This window comes from Dendrobates tinctorius, unplaced genomic scaffold, assembly GCF_039654945.1.
Source record: "Dendrobates tinctorius isolate UK_male_01 unplaced genomic scaffold, ASM3965494v1 ptg000097l, whole genome shotgun sequence".
Classification (NCBI taxonomy): Eukaryota; Metazoa; Chordata; class Amphibia; order Anura; family Dendrobatidae; genus Dendrobates; species Dendrobates tinctorius.
The window spans coordinates 11,439,339-11,452,436 of NW_027361765.1; the positions used below are offsets into that span (position 1 = coordinate 11,439,339).

Genomic DNA, 13,098 nt, shown 5'->3' on the forward strand with positions numbered 1-13,098 from the left:
TGCATTTCGGGACCCCCGGACACCTCTTACCTACATGGTGGACCCCATCTCCCTGCTCTGGCGCAGGTATGTGCGGAACGACCTCCGCTGCGGGGTCTGGTGTCTGGTGCTCACAGGGAGGGTACACAATCTGTGGCCTCCGAGGAGCTCTTCTGCCCGGGCACTGATGTGCCTCCCGGGCTGCATGGCCACTATATGTCAACAGGGAGGGACACTATCAGTGGCCTCCCTGGACCTCCTCGCTGACCTCCGTTCGCCTGGGTATGTGCCCGGCTGTGGCCATGCTCTCGCTCAGGGGGGGCATAGGTGTATATGGCCCCCGAGGCGACTACCGGTACCCGGTGTCGGGTGTAGCAGACCCATGCCTGCCACTAATCACCCGACCCAGGCCCAGGCATCCTCTTCTTTCTTCCATCAAGAGGTTTTCATCTTGAGGGTTCCCCATCGAGGACAGGAAACCAACTGATGCGGAGAGAGGAGCCGCCCTTTTTATCTTGAAGGTTTCCTGTCCTCGTAGGGCGGATCCCCTCTCTCGTGGTGCCGTCATGTACCATGGAAAAACACAGCTCAGCAGTCAGTATCACACAGGAGAGGATTAGATACACGGCTCAGCAGTCAGTATCACACAGGATAGGATTAGATGCACGGTTTTTATGTGCAATATAATCATTATAATTTGTTATAACTAACCACAGTTGGTTACTATGCCCAGGCAACGCCGGGCTCTTCAGCTAGTTAACTAATAATACAAAATGCTAAGCACTCTCCTGTTCTCGGGTAAACTGTTGAATTGACTATGTAGTGCTGCCACTAGATACATATTTCACAAAACATACTTTAATATTAATGATGTTACACAATCAGTCAGGTATGTGGCATTAAGTGGGCATTATGTAAATGATGTATCATTGCTTCATGAGTTCAAAGTATAATTTAAGCCTGTTACTGTATATTCATCAGAACAGAGGTGGCGTCTATATGAAAATATTCAATAATATATTGAATATTATTTTCATATAGACTCCACCCCTGTTCTGATGATTATACAATAACAGGCTTAAAATATACTTTGAACTCATGAAGCAATGATACATAATTTACATAATCCTTTCTTCTAATTACAGTACTAATAACGCCCACATACCAATTACCTCTGACCTCATTCCATTCTTCTAAGTCCTCCTTTACACAGCCATATTTCCAATACATGTGGCATTCATTTTTTTTCCAGTATTACGGATGAAAGAGGCCAATAGAAGCAGTGCGGTGAAGTCAATGTCCATTTTGGTGGAGTTGGAATAAAACGAACCGACTCAGACTCCTAAGATAAATTGAGTTCAGTAGTTCAGTGCGGGATGTGCTGTAAATTTTTTCTTAAGAATTTGGGAAAGTTAAGAAACGTCTGTTCTGTTCATGATCTAAGGGTCTCGACTATTAGCAGAGATGAATCTGTGCTGCACTTTATGTACATGCTCAGTAGGGGGCAGTGCTGTGGTGTCGGAGTCATGGAGTAAGGAGTCGGAGTCAAGGAAATTGATGAGTCTGAGTTGGAGGTTTGGCTTACCGACTCTACAGCCCTGAATAAAAGTCTATGTATCTACAAAAATCACGTACAGCACACGGGTGGCATCTGTCTGCTGTCCGTGTTTAACCAGGGCTGTGGAGTCGGTAAGCCAAACCTGCGACTCCAACTCCGACTCCTCAATTTCCCTTACACCGACTCCGACTCCAACTCCGACTCCGACTCCACGACTCCGACTCCGACTCCCACACATATTGCTTATATTTAAGTGAAAAATTTATTGTAGTACAATGTGAACCTCAGACATTTAATCATTTTTATGGTACAATAATCAAGATATTTAGATAGAACAGAATATATATTGGTGTACTACCCGGTTTTCATTCTTTTTGGTACAGATATGATATGGATAGACAGATATGGATAAATGGATAGATAGAGCAGATTTCTAATCTGCTTTTGCTATTGAAAACATTATCTATGAGCTCAAAAACCTTTCAGGTGATGCGGTTTTTTAAAAAGATGATCAGCTTTTGCAGCTGAAAAACGTATCCTCAAAAAACACAGGAAAAACGCTGTGTGTGAATGTAGCCTTAGATCAGGAATAGAACAGCCATTTATAGGACATTTCATAACTGTCCCAAACTCCTATGAAAAAATATTCAGCACATCCTGCATTGAATTACTGTACCCAATTTATTATATATTTTAGGAGTCGGAGTCGGTCCATTTTATACCGACTCCAACTCCGACTCCGACTCCACCAAAATGAGCACCGACTCCGACTCCGACTCCACGACTCCGACTCCACAGCCCTGTACAGTTTAACATTACAAAGTATAGACGTTTGTAATGTATTTCTTTCCTTATCCATACCTGAAAAACATTGATGACACACTAATGGCAGAAACGGAGACACAGACCATAAACTGATGGTAAAATGGACACAGGGACCATACACTGATGGTAAAAATAGACACACCAACCATACACTGATGGTAAAAATAGACACACCAACCATACACTGATGGTAAAAACGGACACAGATCATACACTAATGGTAAAAACGGGACTGGGAATCTTGGGCAAGAGCAGTAGTTCTCTGCAGCTATCATGCCCAAGATTCCCAGCCCCGCAGTGTGAATAAATCATAAGCGACTGTGGGGTGGAATCTGTGGCCATGCGATATGAAGGCCAGGATGTGATCTGAGAGCACGGGCACGTAGGGCAGCGCTAACTCCACATGCCCACAAAACTATAGTACAGCGCAGGCGCCAGCATTTCAAAAGAAAACTGAGGAGGCGGCGCCAAATACGAAATGACTGATGGATGCGAGGCGTCTTGTGAGAGGAGGAAAGACCTGCCCCCCCCCGGTCAAAATTCAGGTATCTTTGAACAATTTTAAAAACGATTATTTCTGTGGTGGTAGGGACGCTAAGTAAAAGAGCCACCTTGACAGAATGCAGCATTAGTGCTGCACAAGGTGGCTTTTTTACTTAAAAACGCCTGGGGTGGGGGTGACAGGTTCCCTTTAAGGAGAATCTGTCATGTGAAAAAAATGCCATATACCTGCAAATATGCCATTAATCGGCAGTTTAATAGGGTTCTGAACCTGCCTGGCGCCCGCACTGAGAGCCCCGCTGCAAGGAGCAAATTAAGTTTATTTCCCCCCTGGCAGCGTTCGGCTTCCAGTCACAGGGTTGGGTCTGGCAAAGTTTCAGTCAGCGCTCAGTCTATCAAGAGTAGTGTCGGCGGTCAGTCAGTTCTGGAGGCGCAGTTATAGCCACCACTATCTATACAGTGAGCGGTGACTGAAACCATCCAGGTGCCGCCCCTATGACTGGAAACCGAAAGTTGCCGGCACCAGACAGCATCTTTTTTTTTTTTTAAGTAACAGGTTGCCTTTAGAGAGATCGAAAAGAACTGGACACAGCCCGTCCTAGGAGACCTCGGAGTAGTGTTCTAAAAGTTACTTCAGGCCGAGTAGGATATCGAACATGGCAAATTCAAAAGATTTGATTTTCTATATTACTTAAACTTCACATTTTTATGTCAATGTAGCTTTTCCAGATGTTTTAAACTGATTCATCAAATACAATTTTTAAAAAAAAAAAAGATTTTTGCACATATTTTGCAGAATGTGCAACAGTTCGCTCTAAAAAAGTTAGACAAATAGAAATACCAAGTTTGAGATCATGAAAAAATGAAAAAAATGTATGCAAAATTCATGATCATATTCCATTATGAACTACAAGTCGACAAAAAAGAAAAATGCACTTAAAAAAAAAATTAAAATTTGCAAGTCATGAATCGGGACCTCGGTGTTGCTTCCATTATTGGGAATCTGTCAGGTCAAGTTCATTATTGAAACTAGTGGTGTGGATGCTTTGGTCCTAATATATCCCCCTTTAATGACATCACAAGGATGAAGAAAAGGAGATCCTCTTGTCTTGCTTTTAACGCCATCAATAACGGCTAGTAACAAATTTATGTTAAGGTGATGGCGATGAAGTCCTGACACCACCACTGCAGCCCATCAGTGAGCCCCGAGATTGGTGACCTGGAGAGGTTGAGAAACAGTGGTGATTGTTATTTTATAGGTCTGCAACCATACAAAGAACACACAACACATAAATTGGCCTCTATAAAGCGAGCTGGTAGATATTGTTTTTCCACTAATGTTACAAGCATCCTCATCGATTCAGCACAAAACATTTCCTAGGCAACACCTGACAAAAGACAATAGGGAATTGCTATGTGTTTTGTTTGTAATAAGAGAAAAGCGTAGCAAATCAGAACAAAGAACTGGGGGGAAAAACACAACAACAAAAGAAAATAGCAAAGCTCGCCAAGTAACTATAACAAATTGTGTAACCGTACCAGCCACTGTAATACATAGAGGTAGAAAAGAAAACGAACTTCTAAACAAGCATATAAACACTTTCATACCACTGACCACAGCTGGATCGGAGGACCAAAACTCCGGCAAGGCTGTAATATCAGCGTTAACAAACATTATATGGGTTATTTAAAAGAAAAACATGTACGAATTGTTAGTAAAGCAAAAAAGAAACTATAAATCGCTTCTTGTTCTTTCACACATGGAATCAGTACAAATGCTCTGGAGGCCCTTCTGATGCAGCCAACCCATAACCACCACTCCCATTTATAGAAAGGAGAACCGCCCCAGGGTATTAGTGCGGGACAACTGGTGGGTGGGGGTAATTAAAAAAAAGAAATAAACTACACTAACGTTCAAAAGTTTGGGGTCACCCAGACAATTTAGCGTTTTCCATAAAAACTCATACTTTTATTAATCAAATGAGTTGCCAAATGAATTTAAAATCTAGTCCAGACATTGACAAGGTTCGAAAAAAAGATGATTTGAAATAATTTTCTCCTTCAAACTTTGCTTTCATCAAAGAATGCTCCCTTTGCAGCAATTACAGCATTGCAGACGTTTGGCATTCTAGCAGTTAATTTGCTGAGATAATCTGGAGAAATTTCACCCCATGCATCCAGAAACCCCACCCACAAGTTGGTTTGGCTTAATGGGCACTTTTTGTGTACCATACGGTCAAGCTGCTCCAACAACAGCTCAATGGGGTTGAGATCTGGTGACTGCACTGGTCACTCCATTACAGATAGAATACCAGCTGCCTGCTTCTTCCCTAAATAGTTCTTGCATAATTTGGAGGTGTGCTTTGGGTCATTGTCCTGTTGTAGGATGAAATTGGCTCCAATCAAGCGCTGTCCACAGGGTATGGCATGGCATTGCAAAATAGAGTGATAGCCTTCCTTATTCAAAATCCCTTTTACCTTGTACAAATCTCCCACTTAACCAGCACCAAAGCAACCCCAGACCATCACATTACCTCCACCATGCTTGACAGATGGCGTCAGGCACACTTCCAGCATCTTTTCAGTTTTTCTGCGTCTCACAAATGTTCTTCTGTGTGATCCAAACACCTCAAACTTGGATTCATCTGTCCATAACACTTTTTACCAACCTTTCTCTGTCCATTGTCTGTGTTCTTTTGCCCACATTAATCTTTTCCTTTTATTAGGCAGTTTCAGATATGGCTTTTTCTTTGCCACTCTGCCCTGAAGGTCAGCATCCCGTAGTCGCCTCTTCACTGTAGACGTTGACACTGGCGTTTTGCGTGTACTATTTAATGAAGCTGCCAGTTGAGGACCTGCGAGATGTCGATTTCTCAAACTACAGACTCTAATGTACTTGTCATGTTGCTCAGTTGTGCAGCGGGGCCTCCCACTTCTCTTTCTACTCTGGTTAGAGCCTGTTTGTGCTCTTCTCTGAAGGGAGTAGTGCACACTGTTGTAGGAAATCTTCAATTTCTTGGCAATTTCTCACATGGAATAGCCTTCATTTCTAAGAACAAGAATAGACTGTTGAGTTTCACATGACAGTTCTTTTTTTCCTGGCCATTTTGAGAGTTTAATGGAACCAACAAATGTAATGCTCCAGATTCTCAACTAGCTCAAAAGCAAGGTCATGTTTATAGCTTCTCTAATCAGCCAAACTGTTTTCAGCTGTGCTAACATACTTGCACAAGGGTTTTCAAGGGTATTCTAACCATCCATTAGCCTTCTTACACAGTTAGCAAACACAAAGTACCATAAGAACACTGGAGTGATAGTTGTTGGAATTGGGCCACTATACACCTATGAAGATATTGCATTACAAACCAGATGTTTGCAGCTAGAATAGTCATTTGCCACATTAACAATGTATAGAGTGTATTTCTGAATGAATTAATGTTAGCTTCATTGGAAAAAACTGCTTTTCTTTCAAAAATGAGGAAATTTTTAAGTAACCCTAAACTTTTGAACGGTAGTGTAGTGTAAATTTCCATCGATTTTAAATTATTTTAAAGTTGTATAAAGCAGACATTAGTGTTTTACATAAGTGTTCTAACTGTTGTGGTAGATCGGCTAACTCAGCCTCTTAATGAGTTGGTCACAGGAGTGCTTTTCGTTTAAATCTTCAGCTGGTTTATTAAAACATGTACAATAAACCAGGTCAACAGAAAAGTAGCCGAATTCAGATTTGTTAGGATAAACAAACAGCATCCTTTACAGTCCGTATAACTGCAGGCATCTGCCTGCTCAGGAAACAGGGTTCAGCTATCTTTAGCAAGTGCACAGCTCTGAAGGTCGGCTTCACCTTCAGAGCACAGACGGAAAACCATAAAGTAAAGGGGCTTCACCTTTACCTTATGGACCACACCCTAGGGCATAGATAAGGTAAACAGCTCTCGCGCCCCACTCTTCACCGTGAAACAAAAATACCTGGCCCTATCATTGCCAATTAATCCCTCTAGACACATAACATGCTGGAGCAAACTTCCAGGTTCATATCACTGAAGCTAATAACCTCAATGAAACATATCTCCCCTCCAGCACATTATCAATGACCCTCTTACACTATGTTTCACACAAATAGACTACAATGTGTGTGCTGTTTACGGGCATGCTTAGGATATGTGAACATGTTGAGTATTTACAGCAGAACCTCTGAACCAAAGACACATCTCGCCAGGTTAAAAAAAAAATAGTTTTTTTAACGTGGCATTTTTCCTGTTTTTTGCATGCATTTTTGTATACATTTTCCCACATTGATTTGATTTAGTAAAATGCCAGCTGTGGCAAGGTTTGCTGTGTCTGTCAGCGTAGTGTCCAGAGGCAGTAGGCGCTACCAGAAGTCAGGCCAGTACATCAGGAGACTTGGAGGGGGCCGTTAAAGAGCAACAACCCAGCAGCAGGACCACTACCTCAGCCTTTGTGCAAGGAGGAACAGGAGGAGCACTGCCAGAGCCCTGCAAAATGACCTCCAGCAGGCCAAAAATGTGCATGTGTCTGCACAAACGGTTAGAAACCGACTTCATGAGGATGGTCTGAGTGCCAGACGTCCACAGATGGGAGTCATGCTCACAACCCAACACCATGCAGGACACTTGGCATTTGCCACAGAATACCAGGATTGGCAAATTCGCTACTGGCGCCCTGTGCTCTTCACAAATGAAAGCAGGTTCATACTGAGCACATGTGACAGACGTGACAGAGTCTGGAGACGCCGTGGAGAGCGATCTGCTGCCTGCAACATCCTTCAGCATGACCGGTTTGGCAGTGGGTCAGTAATGGTGTGGGGTGGTATTTCTTTGGAGGGCCGCACAGCCCTCCATGTGCTCGCCAGTGGTAGCCTGACTGTCATTAGGTACCGAGATGAGATCCTCAGACCCCTTGTGAGACCATATGCTGGTGCGGTTGGCCCTGGGTTCCTCCTAATGCAGGACAATGCCAGACCTCATGTGGCTGGAGTGTCAGCAGATCCTGCAAGATGAAGACATTGAAGCTATGGACTGGCCCACCTGTTCCCCAAACCTGAATCCGATTGAGCACATCTGGGACATCATGTCTCGCTCCATCCACCAACGGCACGTTGCACCACAGACTGTCCAGGAGTTGGCGGATGCTTTAGTCCAGGTCTGGAAGGAGACCCCTCAGGAGACCATCTGCTGCTTCATCAGGAGCATGCCCAGGCGTTCTAGGGAGGTCATACAGGCATGTGGAGGCCAGACACACTACTGAGCATATTTTCCTTGTCATGAGGCATTTCCACTGAAGTTGGATCAGCCTGTAATTTGATTTTCCACTTTTATTTTGAGTATCATTCCAAATCCAGACCTCCATGGGATATTCATTTTGATTTACATTGATAATTGTTATTGTCACGATAATGTAAATATGAAGTATGGTTTCCTTTTCACCACACTTTTCTAGAACAATCCATGGTTTTCTGACACACACATATGCTGCAGCTGTGACCCCTCCCCTGCACCAGGGGAGCTTCTTCATTCACAGCCTGTAATACTATACTCCTTCCTCACCCCCTCCCCAACGTGTTAATTAGCCAAGAGCAGTCTTTGTCTAAAAAACCATGTGCTTTGGATCTCAAATAGCATAAATGTAGAATCTAACCATAGGGCATAACTCGACACCAGTTTATGTCATGAATATGAAAAATACATATTTGGGACGTGCTTCGATGGGGCTACTCAGCCTGTGTTTTTCCAGCTTCAGCGGAATCCAAGAAATGGATTCCTGCACAGCCGAGCCAGCCCGGTGCCTCTCATTTGGACTTGAATGGACACCAGTGTCATGCTGAGTAAGATGATGCTCTGTTTGTCGCTATACGAGGTACCCTCTGTGAGATATGATAATTACGAGTTTTGTAGCAAAAGGTTTGTCCTGGCAGAAAGGGGAGGGCGACCACAACTCAGCCCCTTTAGTGATGTCACAATCTAGAGGTATAAGTTACTGTCAGTCAGTCTGGAGCTAGTCTTGCCTAGGAAAGCTGTGATGCACTATGACGTATCGCCCATCCCCCACACCGCATAGTCAGCCTGAAATGATCCAAGCAAAATGTGAGTGTTTCTTTTTTAATCCCTGTTATTTTGGAATTGCCTTGTACATACTTTATTGTCTCATATTGTAAAATCTTTTTATACCTTCTGTAAACACTGCCTACCTTTTTGGAGTAAAATATAAAATTACTAGTTTCATTTCTCCTTGCTCTATAACGGATCTATACGTTCTCCGAAGTGAATTACGCTACTAATTTGGGTTGGCTTCGGACCCTTGTATTGAGAAATCGAAGCTGGTGGCAGCGAAGTGTGTTCTGGGCTGGTTGGGCCAAGCTGGTAGTGACGGAATGGGTTTTATAAGCCTATTGTCTAGCTGCGGCTAGGAGCAGTTATAATTCCCTCGCTGCAGTGTGCCTAATACCCAGTACACAACGAAGCGGCCCGTCCGGTGATTAATTATCCCAGATGCAGTTTCCTGACTGACCTGAGGGTAAGGGGGGCGCCAGAGAGCTGCGAGTTCCAAAGTGGAACTAGAAAGTGGGATAGACATAAATCCCTGCAGTTCGTGACATATTGGTGGCAGTGGTGAGATAACTAAAATAAGCCCCCCTGCGGTAAATTGATAGGTCAATAGACTTGTTTGCTGTTTTTTCATTACATTGGTGGCAGCGGTGGGATAACTAAGATAAACTCCCCTGCGAATGTGATAGCCGTGTGCCAAGGTTTTCATGAGAGTTATGTTTTATTGTTCTGAACACATTCCACTATGCAATGAATAAAAATTTGCAACTGGAATATTTCATTCAGAGATATCTAGGATGTGGTATTTTAGTGTTCCCTTTATTTTTTTGAGCAGTGTATTTGCCTTTTTGGCTGGGGTCAGTCTTGTGAGAAACTCGGACGAGTCTCTCAAGTCAATACCCGGCACTGTCGACAGTACTCGGATTGGAGCTCTGTGATCTATTAGTATACCCAAGTCTTTTTCACATGAGCTATTGCTTAGCCCTATTCCTCCTATTCTGTACATGTTTTCTTCATTTTTATTGCCCAGATATAGTACTGTAAAAAAAAAAAACATTTTTGTAAAAACCATTCTGTTAGTTGCTGCCCACTGCTCCAGTTTATTTATATCTTTTTGAATCCACTCGCTCTCTTCTCTAGTATTAGTTATCCCTCCTAGCTTTGTGTCATCAGCAAATTTTATCAGTTTACCGTCAATTCCTTCATCTAAATCATTCATCTAAAGATGTTGAACAATACAGGGCCCAGGACAGAGCCCTCTGGTACCCCACTTGAGACATTCTTCCAACTGGATGTGCAGCTATTTACGACCACTCTTTGGGTGTGATCACTAAGCCAGTTATGAATCCATTTAACAGTTGCCTTGTCCTGGGGGTAAGACGGTGGCTCAAAGGCAGCACAATACCGACATGTTTCGAGAGATAGCTACTCTCTTCATCAGGGTTGTCCACCGTCTTACCCCAGTGTGACGTCACGCTAGCCCCGCCCCATCACACGCCGACTCCCTCAGCGTTGCTCTCGGCCGGAGCGCACGAGGCAGCGGCGGCCTCCACTTCCATACGGATTAGCAGCAGCAGCCCCAGCCCCCACGCTGAGCACCAAAGCCTGCCTCACTGAGCACTGGCCCTGCAAGTAAGTGCACCAGAATCAAGCACCCCGTTCCACTAGCGGGCACAAGCGGTCACTAACGCTCATTCACTTTGCAGGACCTGTGCCATCATTTGTTTTGCACAGGATTAATCATTCTGACCTCACCTGTTGAAATTGGCATGCAGTAAGGTCAGCATTCCGTTATCATCCCAAACATCTATTTATCCTCCTCTTTTTTTGGCGTTTCATTTTATTTTTCAACTATTATATTTTTTTTACATCAGAAACAGGCTGCAACATTCCAATCTTAATACCTAGCAACGGCTACATTTACAGCATGTATTTTATATGGTTCTGACATACTCAAGTGATTAAATCAAGATTAGTTCATTTTTTTTTATTTATTTTTGTTTTCCTCTGAAACACACTAATGGCTCACCCCCATTTAACCCTATATTATCTACTCAGCAGTTTTGGCATCCAAATGAAAGGCAATATACATCTATGACAAGGTGAATAGTCTCAGGATACTGCTATACATCCACCACCACGTGATTTTTTCACACACCAGCAAGTGAGTACTCAGTTATATTAGGTTTTCATTTCCCAGTATAGCGTGGTGTATTTCTTTTCTTATCAGTTTATTTTTATTATTTTTCTCTGTTCAACTACTTATCATTATCAGCCAAACACATAACAGTGTATCCGACATATGATGGCTTTATTTTCTGGCCAACTATGTTTACTTGTCTCTGCCAACACCAATATCCAAAACGGCATCTTTGTTCTACAGCTTCCATGTCAAATTAGAAGTGAAAGAAAATATGTTTTGACTGCTTGATACTCTTATTAATAATTCATCCTAGTGGACAGCAGTTGTCACCTGTCTTCACTGTTAATCACGGTTGCCAACTGCCCAGAATTTTTTTTCGTCTATAAAAAGAAAAACAAAAAAACAAAAGTGATATTTCCATGATTTTTTTTAAAGATTGGAGAAATTTGTATAGGATATTATGACCAATTATTATTTTACATTTCAGAAGGAATGCAGCTGTCTTCCAATATGTATGTGAGAATTGTTGGCCGTCCATGATTTTTGGATACTCTAACCACAAAAGAAAAAAAAAATTTTATTTTTGAAATTTTACTCATTTATATAATGCCATTAATTCCGCAGCGCTTTACAGACATAATCACTGTCCCCATTGGGGATTACAATCTAGATTCCTTATCAGTATATCTTTCCAGTGTGGGAGGAAACCTGAGACCTTGGAGGAAACCCACGCAAACACAGGGATAACACACAGATGTTGTGCTTGGTGGGATTTGAACTTAGGACCACAGCCTTGCAAGGCTGCAGTGCTGACCACAGAGCCGACAATAGTTGACAACCCCGCTGTCAACTATAAAGATGGTCTTTGGTTGGGTTGTAAACCAACCATAAATTCTTCTGTCCATAAAATGGGAGACTCGTTTCCAATTTCCTGAGAAGAAAAATAATGCTACTAATCCACTCAGGTAAATGCTAAGCCACAGACATACACTTTGTTCCAAATTATTATGCAAATTGGATTTAAGTGCCATAAAACATGTTTTTCAAATAAACTCATGGATGGAATTAGGTCTCAGGACTCTTCGGATCACTGAAATCAATCTCAAACACCTGAGATAATTAGTTTGCCAGATGACCCAATTAAAGGAAAATTAGTTACGAAGGATGTTCCATATTATTAAGCAGGCCACAGGTTTCAAGCAATAAGAGAGAGAAAAAGGATCTCTCTGCAGCTGAAAAGAATCAAATAGTGGACAAGGATTGAAAAGTTTTAATAAAATAACTAATGTTTAGCATGAGCATCATACTGTGAAGAGAGTTGTGGCTCATATAGAGTATAGACGGGTTTGTGCAGATAAAGACATAATGAGGAAGGTTTCTGCCAGACAAATTCATTGGATTAAGAGAGGAGCTGCTAAAATACCACTGCAAATCAACTATCATACATTTCAAGCTGCTGAAGCCTCTGGAGTCCCACAACCCTCAAGGTGTAGGATACTCCAGAGGCTTGCAGTCCTGTATAAACTTACTATTCATCCACTCCGAAATAGTGCTCATAAGCAGAAATGGTTGCAGTGGGCCCAAACATACATGAAGACTAATTGTAGACCAGCCTTTATTGAGGAGTACCATGCAACCATGGCTGGATGGTTCAGATGGATGGAGTAATGAATGGTTGATGACTGGCCATCATGTCTGAACATGGTTGAGAGGTCATCAAGCAGGTGGCAGAGTCATGTTTTAGGCCTGAAACATGAAGAGAGAGTTTGTAGGCTCCTTTAGGTGTGAAAATGATCTAGGCAATGTATATAGAGTTTCTGACTGACCCCTTTCTTCCACAGTACAAAAAAGAACCGTGCAATCCATAGCAATATCATATTCAACACACCATATCACGCTTCAAAGAATACCTCTGAGCAATTGCCTGCTATAGGCATGAAAGGAAGGAAACCCATGGTGTGGCCACCATCTTCCCCCTAACTTTAATCATATTGAGAACCTTTGGAGTGTCCTCAAGTAAAGATCTA

General features: G+C 42.6%; 1 protein-coding gene across 3 annotated transcripts in view; it reads right to left on the minus strand.

Moving 5' to 3' along the window:
• Positions 1-13,098, minus strand: part of OTUD7A (OTU deubiquitinase 7A) — a 325,610-nt gene that overhangs the window by 244,677 nt on the left and 67,835 nt on the right. The gene's annotated exons all lie outside the window — the stretch shown is intronic.